The sequence below is a fragment of the Thamnophis elegans genome, chromosome 7 (genome assembly GCF_009769535.1).
Source record: "Thamnophis elegans isolate rThaEle1 chromosome 7, rThaEle1.pri, whole genome shotgun sequence".
Classification (NCBI taxonomy): Eukaryota; Metazoa; Chordata; class Lepidosauria; order Squamata; family Colubridae; genus Thamnophis; species Thamnophis elegans.
The window spans coordinates 55,753,678-55,778,255 of record NC_045547.1 but is presented as its reverse complement, the minus strand read 5'-3'; the positions used below and the strand labels follow the sequence as shown (position 1 = coordinate 55,778,255).

At 43.6% G+C, this 24,578-nt stretch overlaps 1 protein-coding gene and 1 long non-coding RNA gene across 5 annotated transcripts in view; one reads left to right on the top strand and one right to left on the bottom strand.

Annotated features, from left to right (window-relative positions):
- Positions 1-18,048, bottom strand: part of LOC116511270 — a 30,027-nt gene extending 11,979 nt beyond the window's left edge. The window contains exon 1 of the long non-coding RNA XR_004255732.1: positions 18,007-18,048. This is a non-coding gene — a long non-coding RNA (uncharacterized LOC116511270). The remainder of the gene's footprint in view (positions 1-18,006) is intronic.
- Positions 1-24,578, top strand: part of DOCK4 (dedicator of cytokinesis 4) — a 387,382-nt gene that overhangs the window by 14,238 nt on the left and 348,566 nt on the right. The window lies entirely within an intron of this gene.

Sequence of the window (24,578 nt, the reverse complement as noted above, 5' to 3'; positions counted from 1 at the left end):
CAGGCACCAGAGAGAAGTAACCTGGCACAAGTTGGACATGCAGCGGGCGGTGTGCATTTACATGAAGCGGACCGCTCCTTTCCGTAAGTCGGAAGCTTTATTTGTTTCATTCCAACCTTCTTCCATGGGAAAGGTCACGTCCTCCACCATCGGATGCTGGCTCAGAGCAAGCATCAAGATGGCTTACGAGACTCAGGCCAGACCGGTTCCTCTGCGTATTACCGCACATTCTACGAGGAGCGCAGCGATTTCGGCCACCTGGGCTACTCAAGCGCCAATTGAAGAAATTTGCCGTGCTGCTACGTGGTCTGGTCCGTCTCCATTCATTTGTAACTACAGACTTGACACGTTCGCCTCCGCTGAGGCGTCATTTGGGAGAAGAGTTTTGCAGAGGGTCGTGGCAAGCACTGCGGCTCCAGACGGTTCTTCTTCTTCCCTCCCGACTTCGACATAGCTTTGGCATGTCCCGTGCTTGGACACCCCAAGCAGCGCCTAGGAGAAAGATCGTTGGCTTACCTGAATGGTCATTCTCTAGGCGCTGCGGAGTATCCAAACCCACCCTTAAGGTGGGGCCGCGAGGTGTGTTCTTAACACCTTCATGTCTTGGACTTGGACTTTGACTGGTTCGAGTTATGGACTATTGATCTTCTTCGTTTTTTGAAACTGAGCCTCTGAGGCAACCAAGAGGCAGAGCTACAATCAATTTTAAAACTCAGTTCCTTGGGCAGCAAGCTGAAGTTAACCCATGCTTGAACACTCCGCAGCGCCTAGAGAACGACCATTCAGGTAAGCCAACGGTCTTTTTAATAAATTAAAGACATTTCTAATATTCTGTTTTTACTTTGCCATTATGGGGTATTGAGTGTAGATTAATGAGAAAAAATGAATTATAATAACTGTAGAATCAGGCTGCAGCATAGCAAAATTGACAAAAATGAAGGAGTTCTGAATACTTTCTGACATGTATGCATGTATGTATGTATGTTCTCCATAGTGAGGGGGAGGAGTATCCAGCATGGGTTGACTTTATCCTCTCGTTGATTGGACTGAGTCATCAGAGCTCTTGGTATAAGCCTCTGGTCCACCAGGCTCCGCCCAGTTTTAGACTCAGTCCACTCAAATGGACGGTTGACCATCCTAGATCTCCAACAGGTCGAAGATATTCAAGAAAGAAAAGGAAGGAAAATTCCAGTGTCTCCCTCCTACAGCATCCCAGGCGAGCTGGCAACTCCCGGGACTGTAAGGATCGGCCAAAAGCCCCTCAGCGGGCGGCCCGCCGCCCAGGCTGCTGAGTGAGAAAAGCAACACTCAGACAGGAATTTGCCGGGTGAGCAGGAGACAGAGGGCAGAAGCCTCTGGCAGGCACGCCCGGCTGCAAGGACGCCAGCAGCGCCGGAGACTTCCCCAAGAGCCGCGGATCGTGAGAAGGGACAGGCTAGGACGGCGCGGAGCCCCCCCGCCCCCTGGAAGGGAGCCTTGCAAACGCGGAGCGCCCGCCCCATTGGTACGTGACCCACCTCATTGGAGGGGGCTCACGGGCAAAGCAAGGACTCCAGCGGCATGGGAAGTGAAGAAAACGGCAGCAGCGCAGCTCTTCGGAGCACAAGCCGCCCAGCCAGAATATTCAAAAGGGGCGCCTTCATCTCCTGGCAAAGGCGCCATCTTGAAGCCATAAGGGACCATGTGTTCCAAGATGGCGGCGCCCAGAGGCAACAGGAGACTGGCAGGACACAGGTACTGGCAACAACAGCCGGCAGTCCCACCAGGTTAGTGACCACCCCTCAGGCGGCCCAGAGAAGGGGGGGGAGGAAAGGCAGAGACAAAAAGAAGCACCTCTCCCCCAGCGCAGAGCTGGAAACAGGCGGGGGGGGGGGGAGGAAAGGCAGAGACCAAAAAAAAACAAAAAAAAACACCTCCCCCCAGGGCAGAGCTGAAAGCAGGGGGGGGGGAGTCACAAGCCTCCCAAGCCATCTAAATAAGAAAGGAGGAGGCATTAAAGACTGGAACAGATTTGCAAGAGGGCAAGTGGCCTCAAATCCATCCCATGCCAGGGAAAGAAAAGAAAGGCTCCTGGAGGCCCCACAGCAGGTGGGACTGCAGGGGAGACAACCATTTGCAGGCAAGAATCCCCTTTGACACCCCTAGTCCTTGGGGTCTCCCTCAGAGGTGGCAATCCCCCTCCCCCATGCTGCCTCCCTGAGATCAGCCTCTGCCACCCCCCCCCAGACAGGCAAGGGCCCCCAGCCAGCAAGCACCACAGAGGCCCCCAATTTTCAGACATAATGATGAAGGGCTTCCAGCAATGCCTGACATTGCTGCAGCAGCCTCAAATGCTGCCTCAGTGGCATCCTCTCCTAGGATACCTGAAGGGCTGGAAACCCAGGGGAAGGACAGCTTAGCTCCTCAGCCTTATCATGGGAGGAGAGTGAGCTGGATTGTGAGGAGGGGGAAGTCAGGGAGGATGACCTATCCAATGACATAGGCTTGCCCCCCTCCCAAGCTGACCTTCACCGGGTGGTTCCAGCCTTTGTTATATAAATCACTCCTTTTTAAGGGTTAAGCAGCCGCCAGGCTTGGGAACAGAGCAGCAGAGGCACCGCCTCAGCAGCAGGGGGTTTTCTGCAGAAACCAGGTTTGAGGAGCAGGCCATTGAGACCGACACAGTGCCAACTCCCAGGGCCTTTCTTGAATCGGTCAAGTGCCAAGGGGCCATTCCCATGCTCACATCCACAGACAAGGCCTTTTCAATGTGGATCAAGACATGGAGGGGGTGCTATCCCACCCACCAGGGGCGCCTTGGCTTTGGCTCTGCAACACCCCTGATTCTGCCAGGGGAACCTGAGCAGGCTCTGACGTGGGAAGACAGGAAGGCGGGCCTCACCCTCCGAAGAGGCATTAGGCAGCCGCCTGGGCGGTGAAGGCCGCCATCACCGCCTCATTGTTCAACAGGTCTCCTCTGCTCTGGCTGCAGGAGCTGCAACAACGCATCCCCATTACCGAGGTCAGAGCGCACCAGGACATCAATAAGCTGGGGGCGGTCATCCAATCTGTGGCAGATGCCTCATTGTCTGCAACCAGGCTTGCCTCCAGGGCAATTGTTCCACTGTTGCATCTCGCAGGCTGCTGTGGCTGAGACAGTGGCAGGCAGAGGTTCACCACAGGTGGCGCCTGGCATCCACTCCTTTCACAGGAGATGTCCCTTTTGGACCCGCTCTGGACCCCTATCTGGTCGAGAATAAGGACTAGAGGAAGGATCTCCCCACAGCCCCTAAGAGAGGACAGTTCAGGACGGTGCCTTACTCCAGACGGCCCTGTTCCCGGGGACAAGACTTCGGGTCCTCCTTTTGGGGTTAGGATCCCTTCAGGGGTTCAGGGTCGGGGTACTCAGGTGCCAGGCATTACGAGGAGGCTCTTCCGGCAGGCAGAGATGCCAAGATAGGCAGCAGAGGGGCAGGCAGCAGAAGCGGCCCTTCCGAGGGAGCGGAGGATGGGGCGGGGGGAATGCCCCTCCCACAAAAACTAAGGCCAGAACCGAGTCACCCCCCCCTAGGGGGGCGGTTGGCATACTTCACCGACTGCTGCGACCGTGCCTCATCAGATAAATAGGTTCAGAACACCATGAGGCACAGTCCGGCTCTGGAACTCCTGTCTAAACCCCTGGGGTTTTTCCAGAGCTGCCCGGTTTCAAATAACCCGGCACGGAGATTACTGATGCAGCTATACAACTCCTGCTGGACATGGAGCCATCCAGCCAGTGCCTCTAGACAGCAGGGCCAAGGGCATTACACCATCCCTTTCGGAATCCCCAAGACATCGGGGATGGAGGGCAATTCTGGATCTGAAGTGGCGGGACCGCTTCAATCGTTACAGGAGGTTCAAAATACATTCCCTCCACTCCATCTTGGAGGGAATCAGACAGGGAGACTTCCGCACTTTTATAGACCCCACAGAGGCCTATTTACACATTCCCATCACTAGGGATTACAGGAGGTTTCTCACGTTCAGCTACCTGGGGCAGCACTCCCATAACCAGGCCTTGCCCTTCGGCCGGTATCCCTCCCCGCAAGACTTCACCAAGGTAATGGCTGCCTTAGCAGCGAGCTGGAGGCAGATTCCAGTTAGGATTCTAGGCCACCTAGATGACCTCCTCATACAGTCATCCTTTGAAGGGGCATTAGGGGATCTAGATATCACCTTGCCATTCCTGAGGGAGCACGGGTTCTCGGGGAATCCGGTTAAAAGCCAATTCTACCCTTCCACTAGGCTCATTCACCTAGGGGCTCTGATAGACTCAGTGGCAGGTAAGATATTCCTGTCACCCAAAAGACAGTGCTCGCTAAGACGACTAGTCATCCAGGTAATCAAGGGAGACAGGGTGCCTTTAGCCACATGGTCTAGATGGTTAGGCACCAGGGTCTCAGCCTTTGGCATTATTCCTTGGGCCCGTCTCTACATCAGAGACCTACAAGGGTTCCCTTGCCATTCCAGCAAAGGCACAGGAGCTACTCCCAGGCCAGGGTTCTTCTCCCGGCAATAGTCCCACGCTCACTGATCGGGTGGACGTCCCCGGCGATAACCAAGGGCGAATTCTTCAGAACGCCAGACCGGGTGACGGTAGCCACAGGTGCCAACCTGTTCGGAGGGTGGGGGGCGCCCACCTACAAGACCAGATAGTGCAGGGACAGTGAACCAGACAGAACTGACTCACAATATCAACTGGTTGGAACGCAGGGCAGTTCACTTGACCCTAGAAAAATTTCACCACTCTGTCAAGGACAGACACCTTCCAGCCCCCACAGACAATATTGCACCCAAGGCCCACTTCAACAGACGGGGGGACCAAGTTGAAGGCCCTCATGAGGGAGGCCAAAAGGCCAGGTCAGTGGGCCGTATGGAATGTTCTCTCCTTAAGGGCGGAACATATAGCGGGGGGGGGGAACAACATCAGAGCCAATGGCTCAGCTGGGCAGAAGTGGACAACTCGGAGTGGAGATTGCACCCGGTGATCTTCAGAGAGGCGATGGACCACCTCAGCCACCCGGAAGTCGAGCTATTTGCCACCCCCCCCCAACACCCAGCTCCCAAGGTTTACGCCAGGTACCAAAGCCTGGGGTCAGAAGGGGCAATAGCAGTTAGACTTATCTACCGCTTCATAGGGCTTTCAGCCCTCTCTGGGCGGTTTACAGAGTCAGCATGTCGCCCCCAACAACAATCCGGGTCCTCATTTTGCCCACCTTGGAAGGATGGAAGGTTCCTGGCCCCTGGCCTCGGGGACTGCTCTACGCTTACTCACCCTTGCCCCGGATTCCCAGGGTCATCCAAAAATTCTGTGGGAGGGGGCGGAGCTGGTACTGGTTGCCCCCTATTGGCCCAGGAGGCCATGGTTGGCAGACCTTCAGTCGCTATTGGGGGACAGAGTGCAGAGGATTCCTCAGGATAGGCTCTCCCTCAGGCAGGGGTCACTGGAACACCCGGAACCCCAATGGCTCCAATTGACCACTTGGTGGTTGAGTGGAGCATCCTGAAGGAGGAAAGACTTTCCATCAGGGGGATAGAGCCCTTAGTGCTCAGATTTCTTCAGGCAGGCCTGGACAAGGGGTTAGACCCTAACACGTTTAGGAGACAAGTCTCGGCCATTTCTCAGCGCTTCTATGCGGTAGAGCCCAGGCACTCAGTCAACAACCTTTAGCAAGGCAGTTTCTGAAGGGGGCATCCAACCTCACACCACTCAGGATACACAGGTGCCCCTCCTGGGTCTTGCATAAAGGGCTGGATGCTTTAAGGGGGCCCATTTGAACCATTGCAAACAATGTCTCTAAAGTTTTTAACCCTTAAGGTGGTGTTCCTAGTGGCCATCAAATCTGCCAGGCGGACATCACAGCTGCAGGGCCTGTCCATGGAGGACGACCTATGCATCTTTCACCAGGACAGAGAGGTGCCGCGGCTGGACCCTTCTTCATTCCTAAGGTGGGTTCATGTTTCCACAAATTACAGGACCTGGGCATGCCCAATTTCTGTCTGGACCCTGCTCACCCCCTAGAGAAGAAGTGGCACACCTTAGATAGAACCTGCCCAAAAAGAAAGTCCGAGGCCCGGTTGGTCTCCTACCATCTGTGGTCTCTGGGTAAAAAGGTGACTTCCACCACAATAGGCAGGTGGTGAGGACCTGCATTGCTACAGCCTACCAATCCCAGGGCATGCAGGCACCAAGCCCCATCACAGCACATTCCACACAAAGTGCAGCCACCTTGGCATCCTGGGCTACACAGGCCTCATTGGCGGAGACATGTAGGGCAGCCGCAGGGTCTTCTTCATCACCCTTCGTGAGGAACTACAAGCTGGACACCTTTGCCTCGGTGGAGGCTTTGTTTGAGCGCAGGGTACTACAGGCTGTCCACAGGGCAAGGGAGACATCTCACCAGGCTTACTTTGGCCAGGGGTCTTCAACTTATTACCCACCCTAGGGACGTTAGCTTTGGTACGTCCCATGCTGGATACTCCTCCCCCTCACTATGGAGAAAGGGCATTGGTACTTACCTGATACGCCTCTTCTCATAGTGGGGGGGGGAGTATCCAGACCCCCCCCTGTCATGGTAGGGTAACATTTACTAGGTTGTAGGTTGTAATAACATGACCAAAGTAGGATTCAATAAAAAGTAGAAACCTTAACAAGGTCTGGAGTGGATGGTTCAACGAGTCGGGTAGAGTTCTTCGTCTACAAACTGGGCGGAGCCTGGTGGACCAGAGGCTTATACCAAGAGCTCTGATGACTCAGTCCAATCAACGAGAGGATAAAGTCAACCCATGCTGGATACTCCCCCCCCACTATGAGAAGAGGCGTATCAGGTAAGTACCAACGCCCTTTTTCGTAGATTTTCACGGGTGTAGGTATGCTGGTCTTGTTGTATTTGGGTCTTTTCCCATGTAAGATTGAAATTGTCTTGGCAACGTTTCGGCGAGGTCTCACTCGCTGTTTTCAGGCTGGTGTTTTCGGCTTAAAGAAGATGGCGAGTGAGACGTACAAAACTCACTCCACTTCATAGAAACAATAAAGAAACAAAACCTACAACCCAGCGACCTACTCGTGAGTTTCGATGTCATCTCCCTCTTCACCCAAGTGCCTATAAAAGCAGCCTTGACAGCTATCCAACAAACACAACACCCCTAAACACATCCTGGACTTGACCAACCACTGCCTAACCAACATATACTTCATCCATAATGGACAAAGATACAAACAGATAGAAGGAGCACCCATGGGATCACCCCCTCACCCGTCATCACAAACTTATACATGGGATATTTTGAAACTACTGCCTTAGATAAATCTGAACACAAACCCCATCTCTGGCTTAGATATGTTGATGACACTTTTGTGATTTGGCCACATGGGAAAGAAAAACTGGACAACTTCCTCACACATCTCAACAGCCTACACCCCAAAATACAATTCACTATGGAAATAGAAACAAGCAACCAACTTCCTTTTCTGGATGTTCTAATCTACAAAAAACTCAATGGCTCCCTAGGACACACTATCTACCAGAAAAAAACACACACCAACCTCTACTTAAACCCACAATCCCATCACCACCCTGCACAGATCAACTCTGTAGCCAAGACCCTCATCTCCAGAACCAAACGCCTAGCTGACAAAGACCACCTGAAAACTGAATTACACATTCTCACAAACGTATTAATCTCCATCGGATTCCAAAGAAAAACAATCCCCAACCAAAATTCCCCCCAAAATCCAAGACACAGAACAGGACAACGGCATCACCCTCCTCCCTTACATCAAAGGCACCACAGATAAAATCAGCAAAATTCTCCACAAACACAATATCAAGACAGCCTTCAAGACTGACCAAAAATAACCAACTGAGTCACATGACCCCCCACAGCCACATCTATCCAGGTTTTGTGTTCTTTATGTTTTCTATGATGTAGGCAGTGGTGTGGGATGAAAAGAAGGAAAAGCTGGATGCCTGCAAATGCTGCTGCTGTCATCTTTTTGAGAGGAAATAGCATTTTCTTCCAGTGAAATTCAGATTATGAGTCTGAAGCCAATCCATCCTCAAAACATTTAGGACATATATGGAAGTAGTAAATATAGTTGAAAGAATTCTTCATGGTCTTTATTCCCCACTTTATGTTGCAGTACACAGGACTTGATTACAGGGCTCTGCCATTGATCATTTCCACCTGAATAGGTTTTATCCTATTGTGTGAGCAAGTCAAACTGTTACACAATAGCCTTGCAGATGTAATTGGCAGTTGCTCCAGAGCCCAGAAAAGGTTAGGGCTAGAATTCTGATACCGCAGATATGTTAAGGCTAAGAGGGATTAGCTGAAACATTGCTCAATATCTGGATCATTTCAGCTGGATTTCAGACTGAAGTTCAGTACAGAGATACCATTAGTTGTGATTCTTGATGACTTATGGTAGAGCTGGGGTGGGGATGATGTGTTTTTTATGCTCCTTAATCTCTTAGCTGTTTTTGATAGTCAGTCATTGCAGTCTTTTGGACTGACTGCAAGGTTTGGGAGGTATGATGTTGTGGTGGTTGTTTTGCAGGGGGGCTCTGAGTCAGATATATACTGTATTTCCCCTTGTCAGGGTTCTAAGTAATACATCCATAGGAAGCAAAACTGTGAGGCTCTTTTTTTTAATACTTTATTGAAAAGACTGCCGTGTCAGGATAACAATTACAAATAAAGCAAAGCCAAAGAAAAATCAATAGCAAATCTTAACATACAAGCTAATAACTATAACAGTAATATATTTACAGTAATTATAGTAATACAACCAAAAAAAAGAGAGAAAAGAAAATGAGCTTTAACTAAATTTCTACTTACATTAGCCTATTTACAATTTTTCCATATTATAAGCATACTTCTATACATCTTTATTTTCCATACTAACAGTTATTGACATTAAAACATGTCCCTCTCATTTCTACCTCTAGTCTCTATCCATTCGTAAAATTTATTCCATGTCGTATAATATTTTGAGTCTTCTTTATCTTTAATTTTCAAGGTTAATCTATCCATTTCAGCACAATCCGAAATTTTCCTAATTATATCGTCATCCAGTGGGGTGTTCACATTTTTCCAATTTTTAGCATATATGAGTCTTGCTGCCATCAATATATGTAACCCTAAGTATATGGTTGCTTTGTCATAACTTTCAAACAGTATACCTAAAAGACATCCTTCTGGTTTGAACTCGGTATGTTGCTCAGTTATCATTTCTAACCAATTATGAATTTTCTCCTAGCAATCCCTTGCTTTCTTACACATCCACCACATGTGGTAGTAGTATGTTCCTGGAATTTGGTTACATTTCCAGAATTTGACAGATGAGTTCTTATACATTTTGGGCAATCTTGCAGGTGGCAAATATAACACATTTTGTAGAGGTTTCCTTTATAGGCCGCAGGGATCGTCAGTTTGTAGTTTCTCTCCCAAATGTTTAAACATTTTTCTAATTCTATATTGTAACTGAAATTCTTTGCCCAGGCAATCATTGTTTCTTTAACTATCTCTTCCTCCATTTTATAGTTCAGTAAATAATTATATATATATTTTAATTTATTTTTCATCCATCTCTATTAAAATTTTATCTAATGCTGTTTGTTCTTTATTTACACCCCATAATTTACATCTTTTTTGTGCCTTGATTGGATCTGAAAATACGGCCACCAGGATAAGTCCATCCCCTGACTCTGCAATTGTTGTCTGGATTTAAGATCACCCCTTTCATTTAAAGTATCCTTGTAATGTACAATTTTTCTCCAATTTATCAGATTTGGATATATTATCTCTCCATTGGAGAGAACCAGACTGGTACTTCCCTATAGTGTTGTAGTTTAATTTTTTCCCAAATGTTAAGCAAAACGCTCCTCACATAATGCTTCTGGAAATATTTGTGTGACATATTTCTGCCATACCAAAGGAAGACATGCCAGCCTAATTGCAAATCATGCCTTTCTAGTAATAATAATCTTCTGTTATTTAAATGTACCCAATCTTTTAGCCAGGTGAGAGCTGCAGCCCGATAATGTAATTCCCAGTCTGGGAGCCCATAACCACCGTTATTCCTAGAGTCCTGTAGTAATTTCAATTTTATTCTTGATTTTTTACTTTGCCAAATATACTTCAAAGTCATTTTATTTAGTTCATCAAAAATTCTTTTCTAATTTTACTGGTATGATTTGGAATAAAAAAAGTAGTTTTGGTAATATTTTCACAACTGTAATTCTCCTTATCATTGATAACTGTACATTCTTCCACCTTTCCAAATCTATTTTAATTTGTTGTATCAACTTAGTCTTTGTGGACAATGAACAGTGGCTTAATATATTGTGCAAAACCAGCCAATCACACTTCATTCAATGAATAGATTTAATGTGACAGTCATGATAATCTTAGGATTTCTGGATGGAAAATTTTTTATTTCATAACAGCTATATTCTTGGCACTGTAGATAATTTAAAGAAAAATGTTGAGGTTTTAATATTGATTTGACCAGCAGGTTAGCTATGCTGTAATCCTGTTTTTACGTATTTTAGAATTCATCACGATAAATGTATATGTTTTATATAAATACATGAATTTTACTTTAATAGAGGTTGCAAACTGACCTTCTACATAATTACTATTCAAACTATTAAATTTATAACTGAAGTCTCTTATTTTAAGTTTCCTCCTATACTAAAACTAAGTGGAAAAATTATTTTGAGTCCTTAGTAATCGTTCACCAAAAAAAACTAACTTGGCATCTACTTTATATTTTCTGGGTGAAAAAGGTTTTTTCAGTGACAAATTTTTTTTATTCATGGAACCCTTTTTGGATTTTTTGCTTGAGTCATGTTATGGCGTGTTAAGTAGTTTTATTTTGCTTAAAATAAAATAATAAATAAAGTAAATAAAATAATAAATAAAGTAAATAAAATAATAAATAAAGTAAATAAAATAATAAATAAAATAAATAAAATAATAAATAAAATAAATAAAATAATAAATAAAATAAATAAAATAATAAATAAAATAAACAAAATAATAAATAAAATAAACAAAATAATAAATAAAATAAACAATAAATAAAATAAATAAAATAAATAAAATAAATAAAATAAATAAAATAAATAAAATAAATAAAATAAATAAAATAAATAAAATAAATAAACTAATAAATAAACTAAATAAACTAAATAAACTAAATAAACTAAATAAACTAAATAAACTAAATAAAATAAATAAAATAAATAAAATAAATAATAAATAAATAATAAATAAAATAAATAAAATAAATAAAACAAAATATAAAAAAATAAAAATAAAAAAAAATAAAAAAATAAAATACTTGCTGAAAAGCACTGCCTTCACCGTGCTCATCAGAACAACCCATCGCCAACAGCTAAGAGAAATGCCTTCAACAACACTTGCAGGACCATACAGAGCAAGCTTCGAAAGATGCACGATTCTTGGTTGAGTGCCAAAGCAGATGAAATTCAGAAGTTTGCTGATAGAAATTATGCCAAACGATTCTATGAAGCCCTCAGATCTTTGTATGGACCTCAACCCTCAGAGAGTTCCCCTCTGGACTCAGCCGTTCCACCTATCATTATTGAGAAGACTCTGATTTTACAGCGTTGGGCTGAGCACTTCCAATCTATACTGAACTGCCCATCTTCCATCAACAACAAGGCGATTGACAGATATCATCTACAGCCTGGATGCCCCACCATCAAAGGCTGAAACCCTACAGGCCATTAGCCATCTGTCTAGTGGCAAGGCCCCAGGATCTGATCCCAGCAGAAGTCTGTAAGGATGGTGGTGCAATGCTTGTTGACAAACTTACTCAGCTATTCCAGCCCTTCTGAAATCAAGGATCCATTCATCAGGAACTGAAAGACACATCCATCGTACACCGCTACAAGAGGAAAGGGAATCGACAAGTCTGCAATAATCATAAGAGGACTATCACTGCTTTCCATCACAGGCAAGATCCTTGCACGAGTGTTGCCTAACTGCCTGACTGACCACCTGGAACAAGGTTTATTACCCAAGACACAGTGCAATTTCCACAAAGAGTGTGGCACTGTGGGCAAAATCTTCACAGCCCAACAGGTCCAAGAGAAGTGTCGAGCAGAATCGTGAATTGTACACCACCTTTGTGGTTCTAACCAAGGCTTTTGACACTATCAGTCACAAAGATCTGTGGCACAACTTGTCGAAGTTTGGGTGCCCTGATAGATTCATTCTGATGATACATCAGTTCCAGAATGGCACAACGGCTCATGTTCTGGATGACAGAGAAGCTTCAGAGACCTTTCCCATCACAAACTGCTTCAAACAAGGGTGCGTGTTCGCACAGATCCTGTTAAGCATAATATTTCAGCTATGCTGTCAGACGGTTTCTAGAACAGTTCCTTGGGAGTCAGCCTGAGATACAGACCCAATAGGAGACTGTTCAATCTGTGAAGACTCCAAGCTGTCACCAAGATAAAGGAGATTGTGCTACGAGACCTCCTTTTTGCTGACGACTGTGCCCTGAACGCTGGATCAGAGCAGTTATAGAAAGTGATAAGAAGGGAAGCATACAGATGTCCCTTTGAAATATATCATTAACCAGAGAAAAGTGAAAACAAACGTTTTTGTGAATCTATGTTTAATTTTATTAACCATCCAAGCTAGAGCAGCTGTGTTTGCTAGCTGGAGAGAATGGCACAATTTCAAAAGCAAACAGAAATTTTAAGCTTGCAAAAGATATTTTCAGAAATACAGAAATTATCAAATACATATGAGAGGATAGAGAAGAAGCTGGAAGACTTAGAGCATATAACAGCCAAATATGATGAAGAAGTTGAGGATGTTTATCAAATGCAAAATGTGGTGGTTAAAACTCAAAAAATCAAAGTGGAAAATGAATATAAAGAGATTAAATCTGCTGATATTTATGGTGATTGGTTTGTCTCTGAAAATGGAAAGAGTGGAATACTGAAAGAGGAATTAAATGGAGGGGAAATTTATCCCAGAGGGCAAGATACGGAAGAAGAAAAAACCAAAGAATCTATGGATTTAAAGAGAGAAATTTTATTAGCAATAGCATTGATAACACTACTGACAATCAAAGATAAGCTGACTAAGGAAACAAAAGAAGGGCATCAAGATTACATGAGAGATCTTATAAGCAAGTAGTTGCTAAGACGAGTCCATACAAAACTGATCAAGGAGATGATTAGAGGACTGGCACCACAAATGGCAGAAGATATGTGACTGTTTTGCTATTGGAAAGATACAGGTTGATAGATGGAAGAATATAATTTAAAACTAGTTAAACTTAGTGAAATTTATTGACAATAGATATAGTTTAAATAAATAATTGATAATGTTACTAATGTATAAAATGTGTAGTGTTATGATGAGTATAATTGGATATGAATATTGAATGGTACCCATGTAAGGAAGATTAGAAATCTCTTTGGATTATACATAAAGGTTAATTTAAAAAAAAAGAACCAAGTTAGATACAGTTAAAGTTTTAATTGTTAGGGGGAAAATGTTATGATACAGGATATAGTCAAATAAAAGAGGGATAAGAATAACAACGTATATATAGATATGGGTAAAACAAGGAAAGTGGATGTAAACTTTAAACAGTTATTTGGAAAGGAGGATTAGAAAATTTTGTTATTAAATATTATGGATGTTTAGCTAGAATAGGACATAAGGATTTAGTGTTAGTGGAGGATTTTAGAAATAGTAATTGAAAGGCCAGTATGTGGTTATGTATTAAATTTTGGTATATTTTATGATAAAGGACGCTTGAACAATTGTAGTCAAATGAAAATGGAGATATGATGATGGTGACATGTATAAATATTTGAGTTAAAAAAATTAATATGAATTATGTTTGTTGATTGTGGAAGAGATGCACGAAAGTTTTTTTGTAAGCAACTGATATACTTTCTATAGTATGTAAAGAATAATATATTTGTTTTAAATAAAAAATATTAAAAAATAATTATTTGTTCTTTTTAAAAAAGCAATGAGAATTTCCACCTCAATTTTGCTGTCTTTCAGTTAATTTATTTAGGGGGGAGGGTTGGACTAGATGACCTATAAAGTCCCTTCCAACTCTGTTAATCTGTAAGAAAAATCTAAACTGTTTGTAAATAACAAATAGTGTTGGTGAATTCATATAATTGAACTAAGCTGTAGTTTAGTTAACTGTTCTCCTTCGCTCATTCAAAGACGACAGGCAGACAGACTTAAAAGGAAATAACTTTTATCAGTCCTCCGCTCAGACTGGCTGCGAGCCCAAAATAAACATAAATAAAGTCTCTGGCAAGAAGATAACAGAATGCAAAAACAAAGATCTCTTACGGCCAAACCAGGTGTACAGAAAGAAAGCAGATCACTTCTCCAAGTGTCTCCTTGAATCAGGGTTACAGAAAGCAAATCACTTATCCAAGTGCCTCTCACAAACAAACCACAACCGATGAACGATGAACCATGAATGAATGACGACGTTGACTTCTGCAACCAGGGCGTGGCACCATCAGTCCTTTTATCTCCAGAAGACCACACTAATGAGCCCCAGCTGCATTGTTATTCCTGCATCCTGACTCAACTCACAGCAAACTTCTGTTGAGTCACAACAGTTAACTATGAATAAAATAAAATGCTCTCAATCTTTATTATTATGCTATATAAATAATATAAAAAAAAATAAAATTATCAGTTGCCTAAAAGTAAAAATACTATAAACCTTCTTTGAATCAAAATCAACTCCTGGAAACTATATGTTCAACTCTCAGCCTATATTTAATAACTATAGTTCCTTGCAGAAAAAGAAGACAAAAATATGAATTGGACACTGTTTATAGTTTTTTGGCTGAATAGTATTTAACTGTTTTTCTGATAATATGTATTTCCATAAACCTTATCAGGAGACTGTATATTTTATTTTGAAATTGCAACACAGTAATAGTAAGATGTGTATCTGATGGGTAAATGAAGTATTCCTTTTAGATTTTTAATTTTTACTAGAATGTCTCAAAAGAGAACTGGCAATTTCTTTTTAATAGTGTTTTGTAGTACATTCACATATTTCATGTCTGTTGAAGCCTAATTAACCAATGTTTTATGCAATCTTGAAAAAAAAATCTTTAAATATAGATAATTGTGGATAATCTAAATTTGACCTGCAGAAGATTATAGTACATGAGTAGGGTGCACATGTGTTCAAAATATTTTTTTATGCCCTGTGAAGAACTGCTTCCATTTCATTACATATTAGCTTTAATATATTTTTGGAGCATATTTTGAGGTAGTTCTGAGTGGACTTAGTATCTTTATGTAGTGATGCTGAGTCAAGCAGTTTTTGATAGAAAGAATTACATGAAGGCTGATTTGACTGACCAAGTTTTTTAAAAAAGATTTTTTTCTGAACTACAAATAGTGGCTGTTGAGTAATCAGAGGAAGCTTTCGTAAGTTCTGATTCCAATTAGTTGTTATTTTTTGCCTTTAAGTTGTGTAAGAGTTTAAACTACAGAATTTGTCAGTGTTTTCAGTTCTTTAAAAAAAACCAAGTACGATTTTAAGAACATTTGTCTATGTGTCTTGTCTGGAATAAGCAGACATAGCTGGCTAATAGTTTTTTGAAATATGCATTAGTTTTCTGACAAAGAATCAGTTGGCATAATTGAAGATATTGTGGGGGTTTGTAGGTTTTTTTTGAAGAAACTGAAGTAATGTATGTAGAATAGCCATGCATTGAGTTTTTGCATAATTCCCTACAGCAGAATTCTAATAAATCTGTTTATCTAAAACTATACTTAGGTAATATTTACTATCAGAGATTTAAATATCTTCTGTCATATAGGCAAGTAGACCAAATGTAAGAGTAAACAGTCAACACACAGTGGGCCATTAAAATAATAACAGATGGATAATATGCTACTGCAGGTCTAGTCCTTTAGTAACATTATGACGGGTTATAATAGAGGTAGTCTTCTACTTATGACCACAATTAAACCCAGAACTTGGGTTGCTAAGTGAGACATTTTTAAAATGTTTTACTTCATTTTACAACTTTTCTTGCTACATTTGTTAAGCGAATCACTGCAGTTGTTAAGTTAGTAACACAGTTGTTAAGTGAATCTGGATTCCCCATTGACTTTGCTTGTCAGAAAGTCACAATAGGGGATCACTGCAACCATCATAAATATGAACTAGTTGTTAAGCATCCAATCGTAAATCATGTGATAATGGGGATGCTGCAATAGTCATAAGTGCAAAAAAATGGTCATGTCAATTTTTCAGTGCCGTTGTAACTTCAAATAGTTAGTAAACAACTATTGTAAATTGAGGACTATCTGTATGTGTGCAGAGAGATTGATTTAACCTTTCTTTTCCATCAGGTATCAACTGAGGAAATGAATTGTCCCCTTTTTTTATCTTTAAAACAAAAACAAAGAATAAATGCAATATATCTAATGGAGCACTAAGCTCTGATTTGCGTTCTCATCAAGAAGGTAATTTGGTCACACACTGCATCACATTAGCTAATATGAAGTGTTATGATCATAGAAGGAACTGAGTCATATTTGCTGATGGTTTCAGGCTGTCATATGATAAGTTGGGGGAAAGAAACTGTTGGACAGTCCAAGGAGAAGAGAGAGAAAGGCAATAAGGAATGGAAAATCTTGAATGTAAAAGTAATCAATGACTTTGAATTCTGGTCTTATGTATCATATGCTCAGTTATTGCCAACATCAAGCACATATTAGTGATATTTCTGTGCCCTTCCGCAGACTATAAGTATGCAATACAACAGGCAGCTTCAGAAGAATGAACATGTGATTTTCCAAAATACTGATGAACTACACCTCATAATTTTTGCTTTTTCCTGGCCACACAGCTAGGGTTGCTGAAACTTGTGGTTGGCCAAATGTTGTTCATCATTTTGACATCCGGCAATCATATCTTACTGCACAGTATCTATCACCATATGTGTACACTAGGGACTGTATTTCCCACTCTCAGTAACTACCATATGCCATCATTGACGACATCCCTTCCTTCCAACCCAAAGAGAACTCAAAAGGATTTTTTGAAGCAGCAAAATGGCTTCCAATTCCTGTCTTTCATCTGTTTCTGATGCAGCAGTTCACCCTTCACTGAACCTACTCATCAGATTGAGCGATTGTGTGGTCAAGGTAATTAAAAGCAGTGCTGCAACAGCCACTTCATGCAGTATTTCACTTTGAGGACTAGCAAGATTTATTGGTTTTGTGCTTGATCCAGAAGACAGAAGTAGTTATTTCCCTGTGGGATGTTGATTTTGGTCTTTGTTAGCAAGATTATCTGAACATGATTAGGAGATACTGTCCAAAAGAGCTGACTCCCTTGATGCCTTGCATTATTAGGGTATTGATGCAAGGAAAGCAAATGAATTTACCGTATATACTCGAGTATAGGTCGATCCGAATATAAGCCGAGGCACCTAATTTTACCACAAAAAACTGGAAAAGTTATTGACTCGAGTATAAGCCTAGGGTGGGAAATGCAGCAGCTACCGGTAAATTTCAAAAATAAAATTAGATACCAATAATGTTTTTGAATATTTATTTCAAAGAAAAACAGTAAACTAGCTCTGTAAGTGGAAAAGAGGGTCAATAAAAACAATATGGTATCAACAATAACTTTAAAAGTACAAAAACCTTAGCTCATTCAGCAACCAAGCTAAAACACGAGTTAAAATCCTTCAAAACTCATAGGCTCATAATATACATTCTACCAGTGTCCTGCCTGTGCCCATTGAATATACAGCCTGTCCTGTGTCCATTAATTACAGCCTGCCATTGCCCATTGAATAACATATACAGCCTGCCTGTGCCCATTAAATATACAGTAGCCATTGTAAAAATTTGCTCTGGATAACAAATTATTATCACACAATACCGGTGTATTCAATGAAATACTTCACTCACCTCATCTCCATGCAGTTTAAATTCATCTCCCTGGAACACTAAGTTCTCTTTTTATTTGCTAAACTGTTGGACTCCTACAGTAGCATGCAGCTTCATTTTCAGACTTTGCTCTATTGAATGATGCCAAATAAAACTTAAAAAAAGGAGATTTCTGCAGTTTGTCCAAATGTATGCATGTACAACATACCTGTGTTAAAAATTCTTCTCTGACACACACACACACACACACACACACACACACACACACACACACACACACTTACACTTATTTCTTGGTTATCCCAAAGGGCCACAAAAGCATCCCATTGCCACTGTTGCTTTCAGCATGTTACATTCCACCATGGATATCTTTAAAGAAAGAATTTGAAACTAATAAAGGATGTGCTGTCCAATTTCTTAAATGAATTATATTTGGTGTAAATAAAATGAACCCTGAAACAATTACGTTGGCCATTGATGTGTTTGACCCTTCCCTTGGGCTCAGCTTGGTCATCTGGTCCTCCTTGACCTCTCAGCGGCTTTCGATACCATCGACCATGGTATCCTTCTGCGACGACTGCGGGAGGTGGGAGTGGGAGGCACCGTGTTACGGTGGTTCTCCTCCTACCTCTCGGACAGGTCGCAGTCGGTGTTAGTGGGGGGGCAGAGATCGTCCCCTAGGCCCCTAAATTATGGGGTGCCTCAGGGTTCGGTCTTATCCCCCCTACTATTCAACATCTACATGAAACCGCTGGGAGAGATCATCCGCAGGCACGGGATTAGATACCATCAATATGCGGACGATACTCAATTGTATCTGTCCGCCCCGTGCCAACTCAATGAAGCGGTAGATGTGATGGGCCGGGGCCTTGAGGCCGTTATGGACTGGATGAGGGTTAACAAGCTTGTGCTCAACCCAGAAAAGACCGAGTGGCTGTTGTGTTTTCCTCCCAAAGATTTGACTAATATTCCACCACTCAGGCTGGGGGGTCAAATTTTACACCCCTCAGAGAGGGTTCGCAACTTGGGAGTCCTCCTGGATCCACAGCTGTCATTTGACCACCACCTAACGGCTGTGACCAGGGGGGCATTCGCCCAGGTTCGCCTGGTGCGCCAGTTGCGACCCTACCTGAATCGGGAGGCTCTCACAACAGTCACTCGGGCCCTTGTGATCTCTAGGCTGGAATACTGCAATGTGCTCTACATGGGGCTGCCCTTGAAGAGCATCCGGCGACTTCAGCTAGTGCAGAACGCAGCCGCGCGAGTGATTGCGGGTGCACCTCGATTCACCCGCATAACACCTATCCTCCGCGAGCTGCGCTGGCTGCCTGTCGATCTCCGGATGCGCTTCAAGGTGCTATTAATCACCCATAAAGCCCTACATGGCAGTGGATCTGGATACTTGAGAGACCGCCTTCTGCCAATTACATCCCTGCGACCAATAAGATCCCATAGACTAGGCCTCCTCTGTATCCCATCGGCCAGCCAGTGTCGGCTGGCAACCACAAGGAGGAGGGCCTTCTCAGCAGTAGCCCCGACCCTTTGGAACGAGCTCCCCGTAGAGATTCGTACCCTCTCCACCGTCCAGGCCTTCCGCATAGCCTTGAAGAACTGGCTCGCCCGTCAGGCCTGGGGATAAGGATAGTTGCCCCTCCCGAATGATGAATGTATGTTGCCTACCATTTTATTATATGTTTCTATCTTGATGTCTGTATTCCCCTTTCCCGGTTTTATGTGAGCCGCCCTGAGTCCCCTCAGGGAAAAGGGCGGCCTACAAATTCTAATAAAACTCTTAAACTCTAAACTTAAAAACTCTTAAAAACTCATCTCCTACAGCTATCAGTCTTTTGCATACGTGGATACCAAAAGAACAGTTTACAGATAATCCTTATTTAGTGAACATAACTGGGACTAGTATCTTGGTCATTAAATGGTTGTTAAATGAAACTGTGACTGGGCTGAGGATCCTATTCAGTTTTCCTTTGCTTTACAGGTCTTTTTCACCATCATTATAGCTGCAAACAAAACAATCACTAAACAAGGCAGCAGATACAAGGGGGTAATTCAGTCCACCTCATCCCTTTGTAAAACACCCCCCACCCCCAGCCGCTCTGTGAAACACCCCCCACCCCCAGCCGCTCCTCAGCCCCACCCGTTCCCAGACACCTGATGAGTCAGCACTACTTTCCCAGATGGGGACAGCGCACCCAACACTTAGGTAGTCCGAGAAGAAGCGGGGAAGGGCCCCACTTCTTCTTCTTTCCACCCCACCTCCGCAGAAGGAAAACTCAAAGCATCACGGCGATCCCGGGAAAAAGAGGCGAGCCGGGGAGCGGCGGCATTTCTCTCTCTCTCCCTCTCCCTCTCTTTGCCGCGACCTGCTGCCGGCGGGCAACAAGGACGGCCACCCACGCCGCAGATCCACGTCCAGCAGGGAGGAGGAGGAGGGAAACCCACCCACCTGTCAGCCACGGGAGAAAGGAAGTCGGCGAGCGGAGGAAAAGGCGGGGGAAAAGGAAGCTCGGCGGGTGAAATGCGGTCCCCGCCAGGATCTCACCTCGCCCTCTTAGCCTCCCCACCCTTGACACACATGCACGCACACGCACCCTCCGCCTAGCCCGCCAGAACATTCCCGGGTGGGAACAGCCGGGGGTGGGGGGAAGAGAGAGAGAGAGAGACGCGATCGCGTTCCCGGCAGTCCAGAGCAGGAGGCGCTTTTTTCCAAAAATAAACACCGTGGATCATCTATCTCAGTGTTTCTCCACCTTGGAGACTTGAAAGTGTGTGGACTTCAACTCCCAGAATTCTGGGAGTTGAAGTCCACATATTTTCAAGTCTTCAAGGTGGAGAAACACTGATCTATCTAATTAATATAATTAGTTATAATTAGTTGGGAGGGAAAAGCGCTTGGTGCAAAGAAGGACTGACTTTCAACCAGCGGAACCCCCTGGCGCAATCGGGCTGCGATTGGCGGCCGTCCTTGCTACAATCCGCGCCGAGCTCTGATGAGGGGGAAATTAGATTCCGGCTGATGCGGCAGGGGCTGCGCTGGTGGGGACGGGTGGAGGGGATGGGACTTGGAGTCCTACCATCTTGGCGAGTGGGGAGTCTCATCCCACCCCACCCCGCCCGTCCCCGCCAGCGCAGCCAGGCTGCGATCGGCGGCCGTCCTTGCTACAATCCGCGCCGCCCGCCTCATCAATGGGGTAAAGTCCTTACGTCCAGCTCTGATGCGGGCGTAAGGAAAGTCCTCTCTTTCCCCCTCATCAGAACACAAGCCCGGGAAGCGAGTGGAAGTTCTCTGCGCGACTGAAACGGAAGCCACGGCAGGAGAGTGAGGCTGCTGCCGGCCATTTCACCTCGCGCAGAGAACTTCCACTGGGTCCCGAAATGGAGGAGAAAAAGGGGCGCCCCTTTTTCTCCTCCATTTGGGCAAATTTTTCACTGACTCGAGTATAAGCCGAGGCAGCTTTTTTCAGCCCAAAAAGTGGGCTGAAAAACTCGGCCTATACTCGAGTATATACGGTAGACGTCTGTAAGCTGTTACAGGGTAAGGTCCAGAGATCAGCATATTTTATGAGAGCTGTTATCTATTTTCCATTATGTGCAATGAAGTAGCTCTTCAAATGGTCGTTCAGAACACTGGGTGGACTAATTTGTCGTTTTTCTGAATCAGCTGCACAAAGCAGGGCTTCAGATGCATGCTGGAAATGTAATTGTAAACAAGGCAGCTTTTGTTTTGTAATGTTCACCAATTTTCTGTACTCTTCAATAATCCAAAAATATTCCCACTGAGGTCTGTTTTCTTTGTCTATATTAATTCAATTTGTTCAAAAGCACTTTAACCAAAAATAATATTTCAAAATACTGTATAATATCAATTTTAAACTTTCTTATACCTATGCCTTTGCCAAAAGTTTATAATTATTTGGAACCCCCTTTTTACTTTTTAATCAAGAAATAATATTGATTCACTAATTGGAAGTCTCTTATCATGCCACTCAGAAGATCACTCTTTAGTTATAAATTAATTACATCCAAAAGTATTTAAGGATCAGGCTTAAGCTCACTTTATGTCTAAATAGGCTGCCTTACAGCTGTGAGCTGAGTTGAAATCCCTTGATTACTTGCCACTCAACTCAATCACTCAATCACAGCAAACATATTGTAACCTGCACTTTACTTATGAGGAGTGCAGGAGGGGCATTGATCTTACTATCATTCTTTTTTTTTTCCCTGAGAGTTTTCTCTGGCCAGAATTTATCATTTGGCCAGTGATCTCTGCTGCATTGCCTTCAGGGAGTCTAGTCCACCATGAATCTCATCAGAAGCCATAAAGCTCCTCTGATGTCTGAAACATATTTTCATGCATATAGTTTTAGATTTTTAATTGTCTTCAATGTGAGTTACAGGCATCAGTTCTATGTTTTATTTTCACAACATGTTAGCCTATATAATTTCTATTCATGTTATGATTTTACTTAATATAAAATAAAATTGATTTTTTATGTACAACTAGGTTTTTGAAATATGCTAGTGAGCTTGCATTTACTTTCATCTTCCCCTCTTTAATTGATATTTCCTGGAAGAGTGTTCCCAGGGCTTAATATTTGGCATCTCCAATTCAAATTAATAGGATAACAAATTATAAGAAAAGGCTTTGTTTAACACAATAGTATATCTTTCAGTTAGAGCTGGTAGTACTGTGCTTAATAGGCAGATTGTTGAACCTGGTGTAAGGTACCTTTCTATTTTTAATATTACTGCGAAGATGTACATATTACAGAGTAAAAGTCTGAAATAGCAATAGCACTTAGACATATACTAATTCCTAGTGCTGTACACCACACTCTAAGCAGTTTACAGAGTCAGCATATTATCTCCAACAATCTGGGTCCTCATTTTATGGAAGGATGGAAGGCTGAGTCAACTTTGAGGTGCTCGGGAATATTACTGGTATTCACGTGTGAAATTTAACAGCTCCACATAAATCTTGTGAATGGCCAAGTCTTGAGTGAGAGTACCACTGGAAGATAACAACTAATATGAGAGAGCAGATTGTCAACCTTTAGTTGTATAGATATGCAAATTGGATCTCCATAGTTTTCTTTCAACATTCACTAAAATAGTTGTATATGTCTCCTGAAATGCAACCTATTTCCTGGAAATCTAAGACATTTGCAAGAAAATTCCTGCTTTTCTTATGTAGACAAAACAGGGGTGCTGTTAAAACTTGCTCCCATATCCCTTGGACCAGTCTACCATGCATCTCTGTGGTTTTTGTTAGTGCCCATTATACATTCCCCCCAAGCATCCTGTAGGACAGAGGTGTCAAACACGTGATGACACATTGTTACATGACGTATCACAACTTTCCCCCCTTTGCTAAAATGGGAGTGGGCATGGCCAGCACATGAAGCATTCAACCTGTGGGCCACGAGTTTGACACCCCTGCTGTAGGGAGCCTACCCATTCAGTGAGGCTTACTGAGGAAGGGGGCTCCTGAGGGTACTCAGACATTGGAACTCTTTGATCCTCACTCTGTAGTATACCTCCTTCAGGTTTAGTTTGGTGAAGATTTTCCCTTTTCCTAGATTGGCCAGCATGTCCTTCATTAGGGGGAGGGAGTACATGTTCTCCACAGACACACCATTTATCTCCTGAAATCAATGCATAATCTCATTGTCCCATCTTTTTTCTCCTTGAATAGTAAGGGGGAGGCCACATTGGTTTTGCTGGTTAGATGAAGCCTCTGGCTAGGTTTTTGTTGATGTGCTTCCCCAGTTCTTTCATTTCCTTTGAGTCATTTTTGATTTGGAGAGTTTCACTCCTGGGAGGATCTCAATCACATCGCCAGTGGGGTGGTGGGGGGATAGCACGTCATATTCTTTCCCACTGAACACCCCTGCTAGGTTCCAGTATGCTTTAGGAATTGGCTGGGTCCCTGACAGTTGCTCTGCTGCAACTTTCAGGAACTCGCTTCCTTTAGCTCCTGCTTAGTACTGAACAGTTCCTCCCTCCTGGCTGCATTGAGGAGGGAGAGAGCCTCTTCCTAGTCTCATTTTTCTCTCTCCTCCTTCGCACCAGGTAGTTGGGCTCCACTTCTCTAGCCAAGACAGTCCCAGAATTACTGCCTTCGTCATCTTTGGGACTATCACGAACAGGATAATCTCCCAATGTTGGTCCAACTCTAGCTGCACTGGCTCCGTGAGCTGCATTGCAGGAGAAACTCCTATCAGTGATGCATTGACCTACTCAAACCTTATGGCTTTAGGCAGTCTCCTCACTTGAATGCCTAGCTTCAGCACCATTGGTAGGCTAGAGCATCCACCTCTCCCTGAACTGCTGAATTTGGCAACCATGATTTTAGCGGGGATAGCAAGGGGCAGATGGCTTCACTTACCATTGAGTTGCCTTTGGTCTCCACTTTGCTATCATAGGAGGCGGTCTGCTGGTCTGTCTTAGCCAGAGTTCCCTCTTCCCTGCTTGAGGGAGAGGAGCCCTTGATGGCCTGATGCACTAAGCTTGACTTCTCTCAGCCCTTCCACAGCAGCTTTTTTGGTTTGGATGATGTGGCCAGGGTTGCTTTTGGT